General features: G+C 35.0%; 1 protein-coding gene across 2 annotated transcripts in view; it reads left to right on the top strand.

The window, feature by feature from the left end:
• The window catches only part of map1ab (microtubule-associated protein 1Ab), an 81808-nt gene that overhangs the window by 26768 nt on the left and 30910 nt on the right, over positions 1–24130 (top strand). The window contains exon 1 of one of the 2 annotated variants that reach the window (XM_005163038.5): positions 15856–16045. The exons of the other annotated variant lie outside the window; for it this stretch is intronic. The gene's annotated coding sequence lies outside the window, so the exon portion shown is untranslated. Of the gene's footprint in view, positions 1–15855; positions 16046–24130 lie in introns of those variants that run through there. 2 annotated transcript variants of the gene reach the window in all.

Here is a 24130-nt window from a genome sequence, read left to right as displayed (position 1 = left end):
TATTAAACCTTAAAAAAGGGGGTAAACTAGATTCCCTTTAAGGTACCTGAAGACAATGAGAAACAAGATTCTCTGGCCTAATAAACCTCAGGTCCAAGTGTCACGTGTGAAAAGGAAACCATTTTTGCATCCCAACTCGCATACTATCCGTCCTAAACAGTATTTGAAATTAGTATGTCCCAAATCGTAGTATGTTGAAAAGAGAATGCCAAAGATTGCCGGATAGTTTACTATCCAAAGACCTGAGGAGATTTCTCTGGATGAGACTCGAGAATGGCAGATTATCCAGCTGCTGCTTCACCAGTAAGGTAGTAAATTAAATATGACAGATAAGTGGGTGATTGACAGGGCTCGTAATTTGGCAACAAAACTTATCTGTTAACGAGGAATTGGTATCTCAAAGCTTGCATACTCTTCTGTTACACACTTAAAAGTATATCTTTTTTCTTCACAAAACAAGTACATACTTTTAGGGCGTAGTATAAATATGCGAATTGAGATGCAGCACATGACAAAGATGAAGTAGTGGTGCAGTATAGGAGTGTTTTCATTGTCAGGCGTTTGAGGAGTGATCAGGAAAGATGAATGCAGCAAAACAAAAACTATCCTTGACAAAATCATGGCTCAGGGTACACAAAACCACTCAAAATTTCACCTTCTAATAGGACACATCCAACACAATGCAGGGACAATGCTAAGATCCTCCAGAGCTTGAAATTTGACTCAGTCGAAAAAATAATCTAAAAACATTCCCAAGAGTAATTGGCAGAAACTCCCGCAAAAAGGCAGATTTTGCATAATATAAAAAAAAGACTTGAGGCTGGTATCACTGCCAAAGGTGCTTCAGTTAAGTACTGAGTTATGGGTATGAATACTTATGCATGCATTTAAGTAATTATTTCAGATTTTCTTTTATTTATTTGTTTTTTTAACTTGCTGAAGTAGTCATGAATCTCTTTGGCTTTTTGGCTTCATTTTTTACTGGGTATGGAGTGTTGATTGATGTTGGGGAAAAACCATTGCCGCATTCACATACTATCCAACCTAAATAGAATTTGAAAATAGAATTAGGTTGTCCCAAATTATAATCAAGCCCTGTCAATCATTCACATTTCTGTCATGTTTAATTTCCTATCTTATTGAGGAAGTAGCAGCGGGATAATCTGCAATTCTCGAGTCTCATGCAGAGAAATTCCCTCATGTCTTTGGATTATTCTATTTTATACCATGAATTTCTTCCTAACCTGTGTAATTTTCTTGCTTCTGTTGAACACAAAAGCAGATATTTTAAAGAATGCTGTAAAATGGCTAATGGTTTCCGACATTCCTCAAAACATATTCCTTTGTGTTCAGTTGAAATAAACTCAGTAAGGTTGTAACCATTTCAGAGTAAGTAAATAAGGAGTAAACTTTTCCTTTTTCGGTGAACTATCACTTTAACCCTTTTACTGCCTGCTCTACCAAATGGTTGACCATATTTTGACTGTTTTAAATAATGGTTTATGCTACACAGCATTTTTGGTTTACAAAAAAATCAAACAAACATAATAATCCTGTTGCACTACTACACTTGATTTTGGTTTTATTGTAAAGACAACCACAAGAAAACATGTTAAATGAGAACCTGTTATATATATGATATGTTATGGCATTCTTAAAAAAAATAGAGATGATTTAGTATTCAAATGTGTTTTATTTTGATTATATTTTAAAATAAATTGGTACACATTTTTCAAAGTATATGCATTAATTCCAGTACTTTTATAATACGTCAGCATATTTACCAGTTGGTAGAGGTTGATATTTTAGAAATTATGGGATGTGTTGAAAGAAAATTACTTACTTAACTAGCGACAATAGGGGCAGTTAATGGGTTAAAATTGTTTATCATATGGTTGCAACAAAATTACAAGAAAAAATCTATATGTGAGCTTTATAAAAGCCTATTTTTAAAGTCTATTATTATTTATTTATTTTTAATTGTTTTAGAAATTTCGAATGAATCGCTGTGGTAACGGGTCTTTAGCCATGTTGGCATGATGTCAGTATGGAACTCAAGCCCACCCAATTATATGAAGTGTGAGGGAAAGTTAGTGTTATTTTCCCTACCCAAAGACAAGGCTGTGAAGAGTCAGTGGTTGAAGTTTATTTTTGCAAAAATACCTCAGCATTATAACCCCAGCCTTGTGCTGTTACCTTCATTTTTCTGACAAGCGCTTCAGCAATCTACACACTTACAACAGGGGATTTGTCGACCGTTTGTTAAAGGAAGGATCAGAAAAGACTATTGATTTATGGGACTTTATCAGAGCTTGGCAGGAAGTTTACAGTTCACAGTTCATGGATCAGTTTCTCCCTCCATTTCTCAAGTGTAAGTAAGTGAGATTAAAATGATTGCCTCCTTGTTTTCTCTAGCTTACAAATTATGTATTTAATTGTGTTTTATTACTTGTAACCGCTCTACATGGCTTGTACTTTATCTGGTTAACTTTATATTCTCGTATCGCGTCTAAAGCCACATTGAAAACATGACGCGTAACGCTGTTTACGGATTTAAATGCGTTTGTGAGCTCGCGATCCACTGCCCTTTGTCAATGCTATGGCCACCATCAGCTGTTTCTACACACGCTCATTTTAAAAGTTTTAAAATAATTCAGCTTTTGCCACTGTGTAGATTAGTACTAAATGTGTGTCACTGTTTACTCATGGTTAAGAGTAGAGCTGGTACTGGTGTTTACTGCATTGCTTTAATGCACTCCTGTGTTCGGCTCAAAAGTGTTGATAAGCCATGGTGGGCGTTTCCCTCTGTCTTACGTTGAATGCAGTTGACCAATTGTAACAAACTGGGTCATTGGACCAGACAGCACAGATTAGCATGGCACTAGGGAGGGGTTTGGAAATTCGCTGAACGAATCATATGGGCGTCGTTGGGATAATAGTGTAAAAATATATCCCTATTTTAAAACAATAAAAGCGTTTGCTTGCATGCATGTAGGACTGTTGTTGGAGACACCTAAAACATAACCTTTTATAACACTAGAACCACCATGGAGTCTATTTTACCCATGACTGTTATTCATATGTACATACCAGACCTTCAATAAAACATTAAGGCCTCCCAGTCATTGGCTTTTACTAAAATTGCCTCATTTAGAATTCCCAGATTTAAAAAATTGTTCCAAGAGTTCACATTTAGCTGACAATTGATTAAAAAGCTTGTTTGGCATGCTGTCTTGGGAAATAGCCCTGAGCTCATAAGATCCTCGAGCCCAGGGCTCCCTCCCATTTGCAAGGCGAGAGGGGAGTTTGAGCTTAGGTAGATCACAGGGAGAACATGTAAACTCCACACAGAAACGTTGGCTGGCTTGATAAGGACTAGAACCAGAGATGTTCTTGCTGTGAGGCAACAGTGCTAACCACTGGGCCACCATCCCACACATCTAGGAAAGGAGGAGGAGTAGGGGTGGAAGGGGGGATTATTCCAAACAAAGATGGCTGTCATATTACACTTAGGGTATGTATAGTGGCTTAGGAATCATCTGATTGGTGAATCATAAATTGAATAATGCGGGGCCAGCTTCAAGCAATCATAAGCACGTGATCCTCTAGGAATTAGTTTATAAATGAACTTCACTTAGATAAAAATTGATTAAAAATGGGACATTTATACATATAAGCTCAAGCCTGGGTCAAATTTACCAACTATAAAAAATGCTTGTATTTATGCTCTGCTTATGTTTAAAATTACTCACCAATGACTTTCAATTTTACTGACTGAATTAGTTGTTATAATAAATGAATAAAGTCACAATGACTAAAAAAGGCTATTTGTAGTGCTATTAAAAGCACAAACTGTATGGAATGATAGAGTCTGGAGAAATATGTTATGCATCAGAGTATGATGGCTCAAATGTAGATATTTTAACCTACTTATAACCTACTCCTAAAATATTCTTGTTATCCTGAAAAAACATTTCATGAGTTTAGACACTGTTAACTAGCGAAAAACAGTGAAATAGTTTTTTTTTACCAATTTCAAAACAAAATTTCAGGTCAGTGACCTCCAGCGGTTTTAGTGTTAATGTATAATAGGGGCTCTTTAAACATTATAGAGTTCAAAAGGTGCTGATTCCTCCAGTGTCTGACAGAAACAAAAAAAGACCTATTAACAGTCTCTAACATTACATAAAATCACAAGCATCAAGCGGATATAACTTCAAGCCACTGTGTCTCACAGCAGAAATGACCTGGATCAAACAGAGTCTTGATGTCTTTGAGTTTTCTCTTCCTAAAACTGGGGAGGATGAGGGCAGGGAAACAGCATGATCAGTGTTTTGATTTTTACTGAGTCATTCAACCTCCTCCTCCTCCTCCTCTCTTCTACTATGTTTCCATGGTGACCTGCATCTTGGTATGAGCCAAGGTAAGCGCCGATGCAATGGGCTAATGGGTGCACTCTCTCAGAAAAGACGATAAAATAAAAAGTCCTTTCCTCCAAATTTCATGATGGATTTATGATATCTTAAGGCGAGACACTGTACGAAAAAAACTTCTTGAGGTTTGGGTCTTTTGCTGTATTTAATAAAACATAGGCTAATTTGCATATGTACATAACATTTTAGAAAACTTGCAATGGATTCTTTTCAGATGATGGTATTGAGCAGTTTAATGGTCATAGGCATCCTAAATCCTTAAGTTTTTACTATTTATATGAAAAGAACAACCCAGGCTCATTCTGAAAACGTACCTCAATATAAATTTCTGGAGAGTGCCAAATATGTCCCTAGTTACGTTTTTTTTTTTGCAGTTTTTGTTTTCGCAAATCGACTAGAGGCCGCTGTGAATGCTTTTTGAGATCACAAATTTCTCTCGCGAGTGCCGTTTGCGCCTGCTGTTCTTGCATAAATCCACCAGAGGCCACTGTCGACTGAATAATTGACAGATCGGCTGACCCACCCTCCTCCTTCCCTAAACCCAACCAATAGTGTTTTTAAAAGCACCGATTGACCCGGCTACCCTCTTCCCTAAACCTAACCGACAGTTTTAAAAAGCAATCCAGAAAAAGAAAAACCCTGCCCTGATTTTTACCACGTTTTTTTAGATTTTAACACATTCTCAGCCTGTTATTTACTTATTTATTTTATTTTATGGTTTCTGTTTTTGTCTTACTCATTTTCTGGAACCGTTTTTCGCCAGACTTGAACCTCGTTGTCACAGTCATCTCATCTCTGCATCTCAAATCCTCCGATGTACACGATGAGCTAACAAACTGGTAACAGCGGGAAAGCCGTCCATACAGGGGTAAGTGGTCAGCGTGAAAAGGAACGTCGTCACATCGCCCTGTAGCATTAATTTTAAAGATGAAATGCAGCCATACATATCTCTGGCTACATAATTCTCAATCTCCAGAAATGTATATAGGGCTACGTTTCCAGAATGAGCCTGTGTTGTAAAAGAATGTGAGCACATTTATAAAGCTATACTTTCCACTATATCATCCCTGCATCAAATTACAAATTATATAATAATAACAAATTAGCGCTTATATAATGTGTTTGTAATCCAGTGTCTGTGGGTAGGACAGCAAATGTGTGAGTAAATATGTTCTTCATTCTGGCTGCCATTATATGTCTCTATTATGTGACACTATTTTTGCCTTTTTTTTGAAAGCTGTGAAAACACTACTTTGGAGTTTGTTTTGTCATTAGATAAAAAAATAAATATTTGTGGTACTCTCCCATTCACTGCTCTCTAAATTTACCCATTTATGATGACTTCCACTACTGAGAAACCCCAAAATGTGAAATGAGTCCATACAAACAATATGTTTGTCTGTCAACTGAGATGTATGGTGATAACTATTCGTTTAGTTTTTTTTATTTTAACCCTATTCACCTGTAGTGCCTTGACCTAATGTATTTTGAGAGGTGCCTGCGGCCGTAATAATGGCTTCCAATAAAATTAATTGTTTTTACCTCACTAACATCAGATTCTCATTTGATTGGTTTTATTAAACTGCATGTGACCACCATTGCATTAGCTGCTGACAGGCTTCATCTCCTCAAATGTCCTATTATAGAGACTAAATGAGACATTTCGTCCACCGTTATGGTCAATGAGTCAACAGTTAGAAAGACTGAGTGTCTGCAGGGAGGAAAGTAATGGTCTGGAGAGGAATATTCTGATTTTCCAGTCTCGCCTGATTCACATGTTCCCCCCAGACTCACTCATAAATCCATAATACTTGAGGAAAACCGTTAGTCTTGCCTTTCTGGTGTGTGATCATATGTAAGTAACCAGCCAATGCCTGGTCCCTTTACCTTGACTTCTGTGAATTCTCTTTGTTAAACACACCTCGCTGACACTATACAGTATCTGATTAGGAGATTCCCTCTCATGCTCTGCTTACAAAACTGAATTCTTCTCTACGCCAAAGAGTAGTAAAACTGATTGAGTAGAAATTAGGGGGCTACAGCCCCCCTAAAATAGGCCTAGCAACGCCCATGGCCAGAAAACAGTACAGCAAGAGAGGGACATCCAAATGCACAGTACTTGACAACAGTTCACTAAAACAGTGTCAAATGCATAGTATTTTAAAAAGTATGCAGAAGTAGTAAAACATTGTATACTGCAGTGTTCAAATAAGGTATACAAATACAAGAATGGTAAATCAGTTTTAAAAAACAGTAGGAGAAAAACAGTATGTTAAAAGAGCAGTATGAGTGCACAGTATTGAAAAAAACAACCTGTATGACAAGCAGTATTGCCAGGCTGAAGGTTATCCTGCACAATTGGACTCAAATCAGTTTCGGGAAAAATATGGAGTCACGTGTTGGGTTTTTTGTCTATTCTCATAACATACAAATGAAAACTGAAACATTTCTTAATGGACATCAATTCTAGAATATATAACACTGTAAATAAATACTGGTTGCCTTAATTTAAATTAAAATTTTAAGCTAAATTAATTGAACCTTATGAGTCAACTGAACTTAAATTATTTTTTTAAATAATATAACAGCTTAAAACAGCTTGAATAACTTGTAAAATTAAGTTAGAGCATGATTAACTTAGTTTAATAAGTTACAATGCTGTCAGGACTACTTAATCATATAATTCATATAATCATATAATGTTTTACATCATGTAATCATAATTTTTTACAGTGTGGCAACCCAAACACTCAAAAACCGTTGCAAGTGAGATATAGCAAAACCATCTGATGACACGTCACATATGAATGAAACAGTTATGTCCACATCAGAGAAAGGTACTTAAATGTTGTACCTATTCTTACAATGTGTGATTATAGACAAACTGGAGGTGTTTGATTTATGATCACTGATATTTTTAACTATGTTGAATGTCTCCTGTGAGTAAAAGACTCCCTAAAGCAATCCCTTGCAGCACCACATTTAGAGTGTTATTATTGCTCAAGTTGCTGTTGTAAATTTAGCATGAGGAGACAAAATCTTTGCTTTAATGGTTAAAAGGCGAAAAAAGGAGTCATTTTCTTTAATTGTGTCACATTGAATGCATGGAGAATCCTCAATGTACAAATTTACGGCACCCATTTGAGTCTTTTCTCTTTCTCTTTAGGATACACACGAAGAAAATTGCTAGTCTAGAGCCGAAGCCTCAAGCAGGACCTATTTATACTACAAGCACTGAGCCATAATTATGAATTTTACTGATGCTGAGGGGGAAGTGAATGATCACATGACTACAGACAGACTGATAATGAAAGCTAAAACGGAAGATTTTGGATAGGAATTAGATAAGAAGATTTTTTAAAGAATTCTCTTTTATTCAGCAAGGCTGCATTTATTTGATCAAAAATACTGTAAAGCATTCATTCATTCATTTTTGTTTCGGTTTAGTCCCCCATTAATCTGGAGTAGCCACAGCTGAATGAACCGCTAACTTATTCAGCATATTTTACACAGCAGTTCCCTTCCAGCTGCAACCCATTACTGGGAAACACCTTCCATTCACACACATATACTATAATTTAGCTTATCCAATTTACCTCTACCACATGTCTTTGGACTGTGGGGGAAACCGGAGCACCTGTAGGAAACCCACGCGAACACGGGAAGAACATGCAAACTCCACACAGAAATGCCAAGTCCCAATGACCCAGTCGAGGCTCGAACCAGCGACCTTTTTGCTGTGAGGCAATAGTACTACCCACTGCGCCACCGTGATGCCCTACTGTAAAACAATAATAAAATAAAAATATATTTTGAAATTTAAAATAATTGGTTTTATGTAAGTATGTGTCAGTTATTCCTGTGATCAAACATAAACTTTCAGCATCATTACTGCAGTCTTCACTGTCACACGAGCCTCCAGAAATCCTTATAATATGATTTGCTGCTCTGTTGTGATCTAATGTATTGGTATTAATACATTGGTGTTGGTACATTAATAAGAGATCTTATTATTATCTATGTTGACATTTTCTGCTTCATACTTTTGTGGAAAGCGTGATGGATTTGACTTTTTGTGATATTTGGATGAGTTATAATAATCATAAATAATTTCTAATTTATAATTTATAAAAGTATAAAAAATGTTTTTAATAAGCAAGTGAACATATTAGATGAATTTTAACATGAAATACTGCATTAGTTCATTCATTTTTGATTATATATATATATTAATTTAAATGTAAGAATATAAATAATAATTTTTACATAAAATGTTTTTAGTTTAGTATTATAATTTAAGCATAATTTAATTTCAAAATAGTATCAAATAAGTACAAAATATTACATTGATTTTACCTCTAAAAATGGTTATATTTCAGGTGATGTTTGTCCATAAAGATTATGTCAGTCATGCTTAATTTTACTTAAATTGTATTCAAAACTACATTCTTGTCACTTTTAATCAATGTAATGTCCCAATGAATGAATGAAGCATTTTAAAAATGAAGTTTAAAATGAAATTTAAAAAATTAGTGCATAGAATGGTCATTTACAGGGTTGCGCAGTTTACCGGAACTATGGTAGAATCACGATACTATGGCTCCAAAATACTTGCGGTGCCTCTGTAGTATGTAAACGGTATCTTGTCATTAATGGTTTATCTACAATAGATAATGTTGCGTGTGGAAAAGTCACTAAAATGCTCACATGTTTGTGCAACAATAGACCTTTTTATTTGAACAGTCTGTGGAGCCCTTTAAGATTGCAAAACTGTGTAGAATTCACACCTTTTATGGTAGCCTATTGCACGTTCTCTAACACTCTTCAGTTCAAATGCACATCTGAATCAGTTCTTTTCTTTTCCTGTTAATATGACTTAGTAGCTACAACAACCACAACAGTCTCTTAAAAACAACAACTCACCAAGTTAAATTTTGAATTACTTAAAAAAATAAAATAGATGAAAAATCCACAATAGCAACAGGAAACATTGAAACTATTTTTGACCACTTCATATAGCCTAATTTTATTGGGAAAATCCTCTTTTGTTCCTAATTTCATTCAGTATCATTTAAATCTTTATTTTAATGTATTTTTGTTGATCAGTTATCTTAAAAATAATCAAAAAGAATAAAGACATTTTAGGTGTAATGGAGGGCAAATTAATATTTTTTGGCCTTATTATGTTACATTCACGTAGGCCTATTATAACAAAAAATATACATTCGATTACATTCGAGTAGGCCTATTATAATATAAAATATAGTATTTTTGACTATTTCCTTTGTAATTTGACTTATGAATTACAGTATCGAAATACTAATTGGTATCATGATACTTCAGCTGGTATAGTATCATAAGATTAATGGTATTGTGACAACCCTCTTTAATATGGTATTTCAATACATCACAGTTCCACATGAAGCAGCACAACTGAGAATTGTGTTACTGTAAAATGTTATTTCTAAAAACTTCTGTTTTAGCATGTTTTTGATGAAATGACTGGAGCTTTGGTGAACATCACTCTGAAAACCTAAAAAATCTTTTTGATCCTAAATGAATGGTAGGATAGATACTGTGTATAATAGTGTTAACACTTCAGTATATAGACCAATTTCACTATTAACTGGTGTCTTCTTACTTGCAATACATTGGCTGTATATTAGAACATCTAAAGTACATACACTGAAAAAATTATCCTTGCAAACAAACAAATCAACTTTATTTGTTTAAATTCAGCCCATATAAATCATTTGCAACCACTACACCTTAAACTTACCTTAAATACCATAAACCCAATGAATATTTTATTTTTCAATGTATTCTGCATGATATTATTCTACATTCCTAAACCAATCAAATGCCTGACCCCAACTACCGTTATAATTACTATTAATAAGCACAAACCAAGAGTTTGTTCAGCTAAAATGTATAGTTATTAGTTTGTTGACAGTGAATAGTACCTTAAAATAAAGTGTGACCATAACATTCACAAAATAATCATCTTCGAAAAACTATTTATCCATTTCTGGGTTGTAAAATATTTGTAAGCACTAGAACAAAGACAGTCGTTGTTGGAGTCTTCAGTGCGCTTTTGTTTTCCACTGATACAAAGGGCCACTGAAGACATTTGTGGATTTACACAGACACTGAGCTGAGGAACAAAACAAACACTCAAAGCTGATTAGACTACATTTTCTTTCAGAAACAGTTTTACTATGGACTTTATAGTAATGTTTTATTTTATCATGGGGTTTCTTGTGGAAATGTTTACCGTGGGCTGGCCTTAGAGAAGCCTGTCATACATTATGAATAAACCGCAAACAGTAAATGAAGTGAGCAGCTACTGTACAATAAAGAAAACTCCCAAGAGCTGGGCGATGTCAACCGAGTTTCTGCTTTTTAACAAACCTTTAGTTTGGAAACTGATACTTGTTCTGGTTACGTAGAACAGTGGAATTCACTGACTCAGATTATGTATCATTTTTGATATTGTTTGAAGTATATTTGGGCCTTAACGGTACAAGTTTTGAGGTCAATTAGATTTTTAGATATTAATATTCTTATTAATGATGCATTAAATTAAAGTAACTAAACAGGTCTATCTCATGATTCAAACTATTTTTTCAATATTTACTAAAAACTAATAATGTTTCTAATAAAATATTAAGGCTTAATATTAGTTTTTTAGAAGCATATCACCATATTAGATGAATACTTACCTGAGCTTTTTGAATAAAAGGATTAGCAATTATTATACAAAGTATGTTTTAGCTTAGTGCCATATAATTTCTTTAAAATACAAAAAAATGACATTTAAAAGTAGTATTCATTTCCATTAGTTCCTATTAGTATTAGTATTATTAGCATTACTTTTAAAAAAGGTTACATTTCAGGAGACATTTGTCCACAAAGAAGATGCATATTTTTAGGCAGCACATTCACAGTAAATTTAAAATCCGGAAATTAACACCAGTAGATTTCATTTCAACACTTTAAACGTGTATATAAGGGAACCACCAGCCTGGTCGGTCTCTTCGGTCATCTAATCAGAGACTGTTATGTATCCTTAAGTCGAGGCTGAAATGCAGAGGTGACCGTGCCTTCGCAGTAGCTGGTCCTAGGTTGTGGAATGCTCTGCCTCTCTGTATCAGATCGGTTTCATCCCTGTCTGTTTTTAAGTATAGGTTGAAAACTTACCTCTTTGATTTGGCATTTTATCAGTGAAAATTGCATGTTTTAGCTATAATTTTATATTTTTATATATACAGTTGAAGTCAGAATTATCAGCCCCCCTGAATTATTAGCCCCCTGTTTATTTTTCCCCAATATCTGTTTAACGGAGAAGATTTTCTCAACACATTTCTAAACATAATAGTTTTAATAACTCACTTTCAATAACTGATTTATTTTATCTTTGTCATGATGACAGTAAATAAAATTTTACTAGATATCTTTAAAGACACTCTTATACAACTTAAAGTGGCATTTAAAGGCTTAATTAGGTTAGTTAGGTTAACTAGGCAGGTTAGGGTAATTAGGCAAGTTATTGTATAACGATGGTTTGTTCTGTAGACTATCGAAAAAAAAAAATATATATATATAGCTTAAAGGGGCTAATATTTTTGTCCATAAATTCTGTTTAAAAAAAATAAAAAAATGCTTTTATTTTAACAAATAATACTTTCTACAGAAGAAAAAATATTATTAGACATACTGTAAAAATCCTTGCTCTGACTTCATCTGTATATATTAGTTTTGATTTGTACTGTGCAGCATATTGGTCATATATAGTCATATATATGGTCATATATATGGTCATAATAGTGCTATATAAATAAAATTGACATTGACTTATTTTTTAAACTGGATAACTATATTAAAGCTTCTAAAATAACAATACTTAAATGATTTTGCAATGTTGAACAAAAATAAGAATTGTTTTTTGTTGTTGCAGTAAATCAGCAACTTAAAAGTATTACCATTATAGCATGTCATAATGAACATTTTTACAGCAGGAATAAATAACATTTATTTTAAAATGTAATATTACTATTATTTTCACTGTATTAACAAATAAATGAAGCCTTAGTGTGCAGAAAAACAAATAAATATGATTAAATATCTCATTAAACCTATAAACTACCAACAATGTTTTTTTTTTTAAAAAGACATAATATTATGTTTTAGAGCCATTCATTCACTCAATTTGTGCTGACATCCCGAACAGCAAAGGGAGGTCAGTCATGCATAATTGAGGCTGCTCAATAATTTATGATTTGGGATATTGATAACACTGCAGATTCTGTTTGACTCAGAGCACTATAGCAGAAGAAATGACCTGCCACTGATTTTAGTAATACTTAGTCTATAGGATGTTTGTGATAAGTCATTAGATTGATGCACTGACTATGGCAGCAAGATTCCCAGGGAATTTCAATGGGGGAAAGGATGTGATTAGTTAGTTATTTTTATGAATGAATAAATTGCAAAGATTTGTGCTTCATTCATTTCACAATCGCTATACCTCAATTAGGAGACTGAATCTTCATAAATTGAGTCCTTTGTGATTATCTGTGGTGATCTGTCTGTGAACTGAGCCTGGAAAAATCAAAGTATATCAGTGATTGTGTCCACAGAGAGGAAATTGAAGATGCGGTCTGTCGGGATGAATGGGCGCAGCAAAAAAACAAAAACAAATAATAAACGCTGCAGCATATTCAGTTCGTCATGTCAGTTTTTCATTGCCAACTCCTAGAGGCAATTATGTTAAATTGCACACTACAAAGTATCTTTGAGTCGTGCAATGGCAGCTGTATGGGACAGGATCATCCGCATGTCTAGCAGGTATATAAGGTTTCCATGCCATGCAGTTGACAAGCTGCTATAATTATTGCTATAAAGGCCCCATCTAAGATGAATTTGCTACGTGAACCGGAAACATTTCCATTTCATAAATGTGCAAATAAAATATTATGCTCAAATGTGCTTAACATAATACACCCACTTATTAATGATTCCTACTGGTCTTCCAAACGGTGATGGGTGGGAATCACTCAACTAGCTTATACCAATGAGGTGTGCCATTTGCACTTAGCCTAAATAGACACTTCAAAATTTTACACCTTTACATCGAACCATTTCTTTTTTTAATTCACTCAAAGTGCAATGTTCAGACCCCAATGCGTCAACCGCATCAGCTAAACTATCACACTCTATTTTTGGTCCCACATTACATTAAGTGGCCTTAACTAATATGTACTTACGCAGGAATTAATAGTTTGTTAAAATGTACTTATTGTGTAAATACATGTATTTACTGTGTACTTATGCTTGATTGAATACAATTATCTAATTACATCTGTATCTTAACTTTTGTATTTACATTTGTAAATACACTGTTGACCATCCCTTACACCTTAACCCACCCTTAAACCTACCCATACCACTAAATCTGTCCATAACCCAACCCCTATCCCAACTCAAAAGCACCACAAGTGTTCTCAAATATATCATAAACACAGTAAGTACATTGTTTTTATTTTTTTTACGCAAGTACATAGTAGTTAGAGACACTTAATATAAAGTGGGACCCTATTTTTTTTTCTTTTGTTATTTAATTCCGGAGGACAAACTTGCAGGAGGCAGGGAGGGGTTTTGCGCTCGTGCATGTGCGCTCAGTTTCACGTTAAGTCGGATGTCCAAAGAGAATATGTGTGGGAATATGTGTGGGATTCCGCGTACACAGTGTTTCATACATCTGAATTTCTTACTGCGTACGCACATTTACAGCTTTGTGCGTACACAATGTTTTAGTATGAATTTAAAGCAAGTCTTCGTACATGAGGCCCCAGGCCTTTCTGGAGCCCCCAGAGATACTATTAGGTATCGGCACCCACGAAATGTTATCGTACCGGCCAGTGGCACCCCTGACAACCCACAAGAGAGCCATAATAAACAACGATCTGCCATGCAGTGAAAAAGCATCTTGACATAACAATTAGTATTCAGGCTTTCTCAGACAAATGTTTTTTAACATTATATTGTTTTCATACGCAGACTCTGAAAAAGGCTGTAGATTTACTTATCACATTATACATAGGTTATTGGTGATGATTTATTAGAATCACCCAAAATTTGCATATTGGTGTTTCCTTATTAAAGAGATACTTCACCCTAAACTGAAAAGACTGTCATCATTTACTCATCCTTCACTTGCCACAAACTGGTATGCGATTTTCTCTTTTGTTGAGCATAAAAAAATATTTTTTTTTTAAATGTTGGAAACTGATAACCGTTGACTTCTGTAGTATTTGTTTTTCCTATGGGTGGCAATGGTTACAGGATTCCATTATTATTTGAAATCCTTTGTGTTCAAGAAAAAAAAAACTCATTAAGGTTTGGAACCACTTGAAAATGTGACAGTGAGTAAAAAATCATATTTGGGAGAACTATCCCTTTAAGTGTTGTGTAAATGTTCCCTTATTTGAAAGCCATTTTGCTTGGGTATATTTCACAATAATAATAAAAAAATATATATAGCTTGGACCATCACATGATCAATTATTTTTTTTATTTAAAAAAAAAGAAAATTCAGATATTATACAGAGTACACTCTCAGAAATAAAGGAACAGGAGCTGTCACTGGGGCAGTACCTTTTCAAACGATACATATTTGTACCTAAAGAGTCCATAGTGGTACCTCAAAGGTGCATATCAGTGCCCAACTGTACCTTAAAAGTACCTTTGATGTACCATTATGGACCCCTCAGGTACATATATGTACCTGCTGAAAAGGTACTGCCCCAGTGACAGCTCCTGTACATTTATTTCTGAGAGTCTAGAGCTCACATAAGGTTGATGTGATGCAGCAGCAACACAAAGCACCAATAAATAAATCTGATTGATCACATGCATAATTAAAGCATCTACTGCTGTATCATTATCATGGTAAATAGGTGGCTAAACATAAACTAAAAATCACCTGTGTATGTTTATTAGTTACTTATTATTAAGATTTCTTTTGATTATATCTGCAGAATACAACAATAGAAACTACCATATAATCTGTAATGGTATTACTGGTTATAATGAAAACTATTATATTTTAATGGAAATTATAATGGTCTTTCTATTGGTGGCATGTTTAAAGAAAATAAATTCTAATGCAATAGGTCCCAAAACACACAAGAAATCATCTAAATGTCCAAATTTTTCAAACCATTTTCATTATGTTATTTCAGCAGGGGTAATATAATAACAGCAGTTTAAAATGCTCAGTTATAATACGTGGCAGACCTATGATGTAATATAACATTAGACATGAAAGGGTTACTCGTGGTGCATTGAAAGTGTCAATCCCCCCTCCTCCTCCTCCCCCCGCCTGCCCCTCTTCTTCAGACAGTAGCCGCATCTGTAGTTTAATTGGCGGGTGGCAGCAGCCCGAGTTGCTGCAACCATCCCGCTCTGTCCGAGAACCCAAATCTGCCAACCCACACGCGCTCCGGCCGGGCCCCTCCCACAGACACCCACAGCAGAGGCACTGCGCTCCCGAACAGCCGTCAGTCGCCAGACATACGACGCGCTGTTCAGGTGTCCCGCATCGGCACACGGTATGTATATATGTATCGCTTTCAGTCACGCAGAATTTACGGAGAGCGCGTGGTTTCTGGCATGCGATGCGGAGGCTGGCGTGACTTTTACGCAGTGTCGCAGTGGTCCGGACAAAGAGTCTGGCAATGCGCGCTGCTATAAAACAGTCTGACAGTTTTCCTTCATGACGTCAAGTATCCTTAATTGACCGCATATTGGTATTCATCTCGACATTATTTATGACTTTGATCAGGGGACAGAACAGAAGCGCACGCGACAAACGCGCAATTATTATCCGCTTTTTGCCTCAATGCGTGACGGCGGAGGAATTGGGTAATTAAAGGTCCAGACAGTCGTTTAAATCTACCTGTAATTGCGACATACGTCTGGGGACAGTGTGTACGATCAACGCCTTTCTGTGCTTTATCCAAACTAACTGGATTAATTTGAGGTGATGGACGTAAAGCTCGTGAGGATAGACTAACTTTATGTAGCGTTGAGTACATTTTTTTCTCTCTGGACACGTTGTGAAAATATTTTTGTGTTTGATTGATGCTGTTGCGAATTCGTTGAGATTTTTTAATTTTGTGTTTGTGCGAAATGACTAACATAAATGATGATTTGGAGCATGACGCACTTCTGCACTGAGATATTCGAAGTAGGCTGTGTTAAAATGCTAAACGTGTCTTTGACTGAAAGAATGGATTATGCTTAAAAGTTGTGAGGGCTCTTCTTAATTATTAATGTTAGAGTTGGTGAAATTATTTGCATTATTCTGGTTCATTAACGACTCTTTTATTATACTTTTAAAGAAACATTTGCATGCAAGAAATGTATGCAGCTGTTTCCAAATGAGACCGTTTGAAACATACACTTAAAAAAATTCTGGTTGCCTTAAATTTTTAAGCTGAATCAACTTAATCTTATGGGTCCATTGAATTTATATTATGTTAAACTGACTTAAAACAGCTTGCATAATTTATAAAATTAGGTTAGAACATGATTAACTTAGTTTAACAAGTCCCAATGAACTGAAAACATGTTGTCATGACTAACAGATCATATAATTTTTTTATGCTAAATATATTTAGAGAAACTTTTATTGACATTGTCTAGACTTTTTAAATGGAGTCTATGTATTAAATGAAAAACTCCAAATGTGGTGATATTATAATTTATTCTAAAATATTGCAGATATTTGGTATGATAATAATTGTTCATGTTGTATGTTTTAGTTTACTGAAAAAGAACTGACTCAATATTTCTAATTTGAATAATGAAGCACTTTATTTTTTGATTCATAAAAGTTAGTCAGTGGTTGAGAATTGTACTACATTTTTCAGTCTGGAGTCGCGCTAGTTGTTTACATAGTACATTTTGATTAACAATAATGAACTGACTGAGAAGTTATTTGTCCAGAAACTGGATAACATTAGATAGGCTCTGTCTTATCAATTTAGACCAAATTGCATAATTTGTTTTGATATACTAGAACAAACTTGCATTAAAAGAATTGTGTTCAAGAATTGCTGCTGTGTGTTTTAAATGATTAAAATGACTAACTATATTACAGTTGTGCATACTTTTGATTCACTAAAAGAAACAACGTTGATATGGAATCAGTCATGCTAGTTTGTGATTCACAAAAAATACAGCCAACTCAAAAGATTCATTTGTTCAACAACTTAAACCAAAAATAAGTAACACATTGGCTCTTTCTCAAAATCAAGTAAGCTGCCTTCCTAGAAAGTATTTCTTGCTTCCTATAATGCCCAAAATTGTTGTCTAGGATAAGCAGCTCAGTAGGATTTTCTGCATTTATGATGCAATTTAAACCCAGTTACCTTGCACCAATCTCTGTAACAGTTTTTTTGCTTTATTCACAATTAAACATCCATCGTTGTGATGTTAATAAATGCTTTCCATGCGGTCAGAAGGCTTTGAGACACAGCCATCATTTGTTTGCCGCCCAGTGACTCAGCGTTGCTGTTTTATTCTTCTTCCTCTGTTTCCCTCTTTCTGTTTGCACTACATATGAATCTGAATGCTTTAGGACCATTCATAAATAATAATGACTAAACTGATGTCTCTCTCTGTGTTTGAATATCATTGTGGAGGCCAATTAAACCTACAAAATGACTCCTTGCATCAGTCGGCACAGCTGACATTTTAAATCTACAGTAGTGATATATTCAAGTGTTCTGAGTTCATCATAACAGTATGAAAAACATCAATGACTCAAATCTGAACTAAAGGATTGAAGAGCTGGCAGTCTAAATCCTAGCTCGCATCTGAGGAGATACTGAAGACTATTTTGAGCACATTTGTTTGTCATCTTTCAGGACTGACATGATTCAGACGTTCCTCATTCTCTTTTTTATTTGGTGCAACTGTCTAGGTGGGATTTTTACATAGAGAAACACCCACTGACATCAGTGGGAGTCAAGCAGCATTAGCTGCTGAGTCACTGTCCCATTGGTACCAGTAGCAGCCTAAATATGTACTAATTTAGTATAGGTACAATGTTTACTGGATCTGCTTTGGCAATTTCTTTCATATATAATCATATTTAATGGATTTTGTTTTTGTGGCTGTGTGTTATTAGGCTTAGAGAGATCCGTCATTAAGCTTTTATGATATCATTGATGCTAGGCTCAATGTTAGGACACTGAAGGGCACCGTCCATCTGCCATGAAGTTAAATGGGTCTGTTGAAGACAAGGGCGATTGGGTGGTTACCAAAGTGACTCGCTCTTTGTTCAGTTTGACATTGGAAAATGCTGAGAAATGAGCACCATTTTAGACCTACTGATTACAGTTTCCATGGACAACCCACATAAATGATCCAACCTAGAAAATATCAGCAACTCAACTTTGGACTTACTGGATAATCTTTCCGGATTTAGGAACGGTCAGTCAAGACAAACAGCCTCTCTCATTGGTGGATTACTCGGAGGAAAGAGACACGACATAAGTGGCAGGTGGACTGAGCACTTTTAATTATAATCAATCTCTTTTAGACAGGCGTACAGTTTTTTCCCATAGCTATTCCAGAGGACATGTACCAATAACGATTGCATTGCTATGGTCAAAATAAACCGTTAAATTCTAATTTACACTCAGTTTATATTGAGTCAGTTCATTAGCTGATTTAAATGTGTACCAGTGGATTATTAAGCAATGGGTCCTTAAGTTTATATCACACCAACTTTCAATAGGGTCAATGTGAAAGTCTTAAGCTCTTTTGTTAACATTTATAAAGCCAGTTTTTATTAGTACAATTACCATACCAAGTAAATTATAATGACAATTTTATAATTAACATACTAAGACTGCATCTAAAATGCAACAAATGTAGGTATTACATTTAAATTTAGGTGTTACATTTAAATGTTCTACATCCGCTATGTCATCAATATAACATGACCCATCCACACCAGTTGGATCACTTCACTCCCATTCATAAATTCTCTCGCATGGCCTCATGGGGTAGTAAAATGTTTTTTAGATGCTCAGTTCAGAATCTCACCAGTGGAGTTAGCGATTTTAGTAAATTACACAATATTTAACTGTAATATAAACTGTATTTTACTCTAGGACAGTTATGCAATATGATAATGTATATTAAAGTTGTATTGTGAATTGTGAAGATATTCAAACAACTCTGTAAATGCATATACATATAAATGGTGCTGTAAATGTAAACAGTGTTTTGCTGTAATTGATTTACAGTAAGTTACTGTAGATTTTACAGAAAATTGTTAACAAAAGAGGTAAAAGGTACTTCTTGTCTACTGTTTTTAAATACGCTGAATTAGGGCTGGGCAATTTTGCAAAAAACAAATTTCAATATAAAGTTTCATATGATTCGGCACCGATAATTATTGAATATTTTTTAACAATACATTTAGGTATATTAGGATTTTTTTAACAACTTTATTTTAATTTACCAACATTACTTAGACAAATAGTTCATATAGTCAAAAATATTTAAACAAAAAATTTAATTTAAAAAAAAAAAAAATATTTTTTATAAAAAAATAAACACAAGTGTTAAAGAGACTTTTAAACTTGATTAATAAAATGTTACAAAGTGTGTGCAATTGTAAAGTGCAAATACTGAACAATCAAAGGAAACTTTAAGGTGTGAATATTAATGACACAGTAAACCTCAAACTCTGTAAACAAAAGAAATTATGAAAATCAAATCTAAGCTTTCAAGTAAATTCCATCAAAAGCCATCATTATTTAGCATTATATAAAAGTTGGATGGCTACATTACTCCTATGCTAATAAAATCTTTGAGATGGGGGGCTAGTGGCTGGGATGCACAAGAAAAGAAACCAAAATGCCACGTTGGCGACATCCTTACATCCTTATTATCTCCTCAGTTTCCCGCACTCCTGCTCCCTTGCCGTCTTTAAACAGACAAACCATTGCTGCAGCTCCGATACAAGTTTATTTTGTTTGGGTGCGCTGTGTTTGTCTGAGGCAATTAGTCTGCCGTAACTGAAATGTATATGTTTCATACAAAGTGTGAAGCAGATTAGTTAGTTCTTTTTACATAAATCATGGTGTGCTTGCGGCATCCAGAAAAGTTGAGACATTTTCAACTTGGTGTGCCTGGAAATTGCTCCCAAATGCACGTTTTGCAAGTTGCGTGCCTCTATTGGAAATGACAAACTGACGCACAAAGCTTATTGGCACTGCTTCCAAGGTGCGCGCCTAGCAGCCACATTTTAATAAAACTATAGTGCTTCATACCAAAACCTTTTTTTATCGATATTGACAATGGTGTTCGGTCAATAAATACTGACAACGATTTTATTGCCCAGCCCTACTTTGATTATACATATATGTATATACTGTATATGACTCAGCTCACCTGCTGTTTTTCATAGGGAATAATAAAATTTAATTAAAAATTAATTTATTCATTCCTTTTCCTTCGGCTTAGTCTCTTTTAGAGGTAACCACAGTGGAATGAACCGCCTATTTAAAATTCAAATACTGAAATTTAACCAACTACTTTACACAGATATAATGCCACAGATAAACAGTACTATTTCATTTTCCCGATCAGATAAATGGTGAAAGTCATAATAGTTTATGCAAGGTTGTTTTTGTAACCTGCTCTGAATATGTAGGACATTCATTCATTCATTTTTCTTGCAGCTTATTCCCTGATTTATCAGGGGTCACCACAGCGGAGTAAACTGCCAACTACTCTGGCAAATTGTAATTTTATTTTGTTTTGGTTTTGTTTTAATTTGTCATAATTGCCTAAATAATCAGTGATTTGAATTAAACTCTTGAAACAATGATGTGATGGCCAATATTAGGGGTACACCATTATGAAAATTACAGAAAACCGAAATTTTGGCCAACATCAATAATTTAAATATTTGCAAGCTTTTCATTCATTTATTTTTCTTCAACCTAGTCCGTTTATTCATTAGGGGTCGCCACAGCTTAATGAACTGCCAACTCACCTAGTACATTTTATAGAGCGGATGCCTTACCAGCTGCAACCCAGCACAAAAAAAAAAAAAAAAAATATTTACAAGCTTATAACAAGTACTTAGGCAAATAAATACATTTTTGGGGCCTGTTAGAATAATGACTTTGCTGTTTGTGGTACCATAACTGTCATTTAGCATTAGGCTTAGCTTTTATCATGTTCATCTGTTATGAAAATTTATAGTTGTTGTATTTATTTACCAGCATAACAACCTAAACAATACCTAACCCCACCTGGCCCAGCATGCAAAAAAGCTCAAATGTGCAAAAAAGAGATTTGATGTGACAGACCCTTACCATGAAGTGCTCCTAGTCATGGTGAGGTGAAATGATGTAATGCCTTTCCCATTTCCCACTAAATGATGTAAGGCTCTTTCCAAACGCACCTTTGGGTGAAATATTTCTGGCTTGTGTTGGTGGGTGTGTGGGTGAGTAAGTGCGCAGTCCGCCATCATCTCTGCAGATTCAGTGTGGGAGGATCACCCTCTCTTTCCTTTGTACTGCTGCAGTGAGAATACATGCACCGCTACTGAATCACTGTGCTCTAAATTGGCCTATAATTGTTACTTGCTCTGGTTTAAAATCCTTTACCTCGCTATTTGTCAATCGGACAGTTTGCCTTAGGAGATTTTCAGCGTTCAATGGAACAGTTCTTTGTGTGATGTGGCAGGAGAGGATATTAGCAATGTTGAACTATTGAATGTGTGTTATATAGGAGTTAAAAATCAAGCTTTAACTCAGTTATAATGTTGAAGACAAAATTGCAGGTTGGGTTTAGGGCATACCTGTCACCATTGGAATGCGAAAACATGATTCTTTCATTTAGATTTTTCGTTTGAATACATTAAAGGGTCACGAAACACCAAAACACATTTTTTTTAGCTGTTGACAGTCATATATGTGTCCCACGCTGCTATAAACACTATTAGGACACATATATCTCACTAAAAAGTGAAAATTGGCTGTTTTTGCATTATTTTGAGCAAATTTGTTTCTCCGGTTTGATACTAGTTTTCAAAACTGCGTCATGGCGAATAGTTACTTGCATGTATTCCAGCATGTAGACCGGATGTGTGTACCTGCGAGTGCATTGTGACGTTTCTGAGTGTGCTGCATTCAATCATGAGAAAGACTTGGTTCACTTAAGTGTGGATTACAGTGCACGCAACAGAAATACATTTGTAATAAACATTTTTTACCCGAGAGCTTTTCGCATGTGAAAATGGTGAAATACGGATTTGCTGCTGGTCTCCTTTTAAAAAAGACACGGTTCCAGTTTGTGTTGATTGTCCTGTCTCTACAAATTTGGTAAGTGTGTGTGATCAGTGCCCTTTGTTTGTTCATTCAGATGGCAAAGTTATAGTTCGTATCATCAGCAGTACTCTTTCAGTGTTTTAAGACAGACCTTAGTTAAAATGATTTAGTTACTAAGTTTACAGTTTGTTAATATCACTGCAATATTACAGTACAAGATCAGCTGTAAATGCTGCTCTCCGAATGTAAACACCTTAAACTATTACCGTCATGTAGGATTATTGATGCATTTTGTGACAGGATAGTCTACACACACAGCTTTCTGATGCTACCTACCCAGGTGCATCTAAGTTACCGAGAAATGCTGAGATTTTTTTCTCCCATTCGCCGTGCGGTATCAAACAATCCATTAAAACTACACTTTCCAGCAGTTCATCCTCGCATCTAAAATCTGTCATGGGGGCATGCAGGAAATGTTCTTCAATGAAAGTGCCAAACTGCTGTATAAGTTGAAAAAGTAATAATTTGGCAGATAGTTCGATTACTGATGTCCATTTAAACACAGTCACTGTCTTTCTCCACTGCATCTGAGTGTTTGCTTTGCTGATTGCTTTTGAAAATCAGCGCATGCCCAATCAGAAACTCCCTTTTATTTGCAAAATCTTCCCTCTTTTCCTCCCCCCACACTCCAACCTAAACAGAGCTGGACATACCCACTTTCCTGACTTTTTCCAAACTAGAGATGTGAAAACACCTTGCTGAGACAGGTGGGGTTCTTGGCCCTTTAAATAACAGAAGTGTCACTTCAAAAATGCACAGATCGATAATGAAAGCATTCGATTACTTTCTTAATTTTTATGCTCCTTTAAGACAAAACTAGTTGTGTTTAAAAGAAAACCCACCAACATCGACATGTTTAGATATTATTATTATTATTATTATTATGTAAATATGTCTGTTCAAACACACACGCAAAGCCCAGTGTCCACTTTTGCTCTGCTTCAAATTAGGTGTACAGTTTGGGAAACAGAGTCTATTTATTACTATGGAGCGCGTCTGACAGTCATGCACTGCTACATGTTATGGTTTGCTTAAAAGGAGGATTGGCTCTTCAATGTTTATTGTTATCCTTCATAGAAAGAGCGAAAATATGGGATAAATATGGCAAAATACCTTTACGGGTTGATAGCGGGATAGAATTAGTAAAATAACGAGAGGGTTGACATGCATGGTTTAAGGTTGTGATAGGTCTAGATGTTAATAAAACACAACAGGTTACTGTGAGATTAGGTGTAGATATTAAAACACAATAGGTTGGTCTCCATGTCATGT

The sequence above is a fragment of the Danio rerio genome, chromosome 25 (genome assembly GCF_049306965.1).
Source record: "Danio rerio strain Tuebingen ecotype United States chromosome 25, GRCz12tu, whole genome shotgun sequence".
Lineage (NCBI taxonomy): Eukaryota > Metazoa > Chordata > Actinopteri > Cypriniformes > Danionidae > Danio > Danio rerio.
The sequence above is the reverse complement of the archived record's forward strand: the minus strand, read 5'-3'. Positions and strand labels throughout refer to the sequence as shown.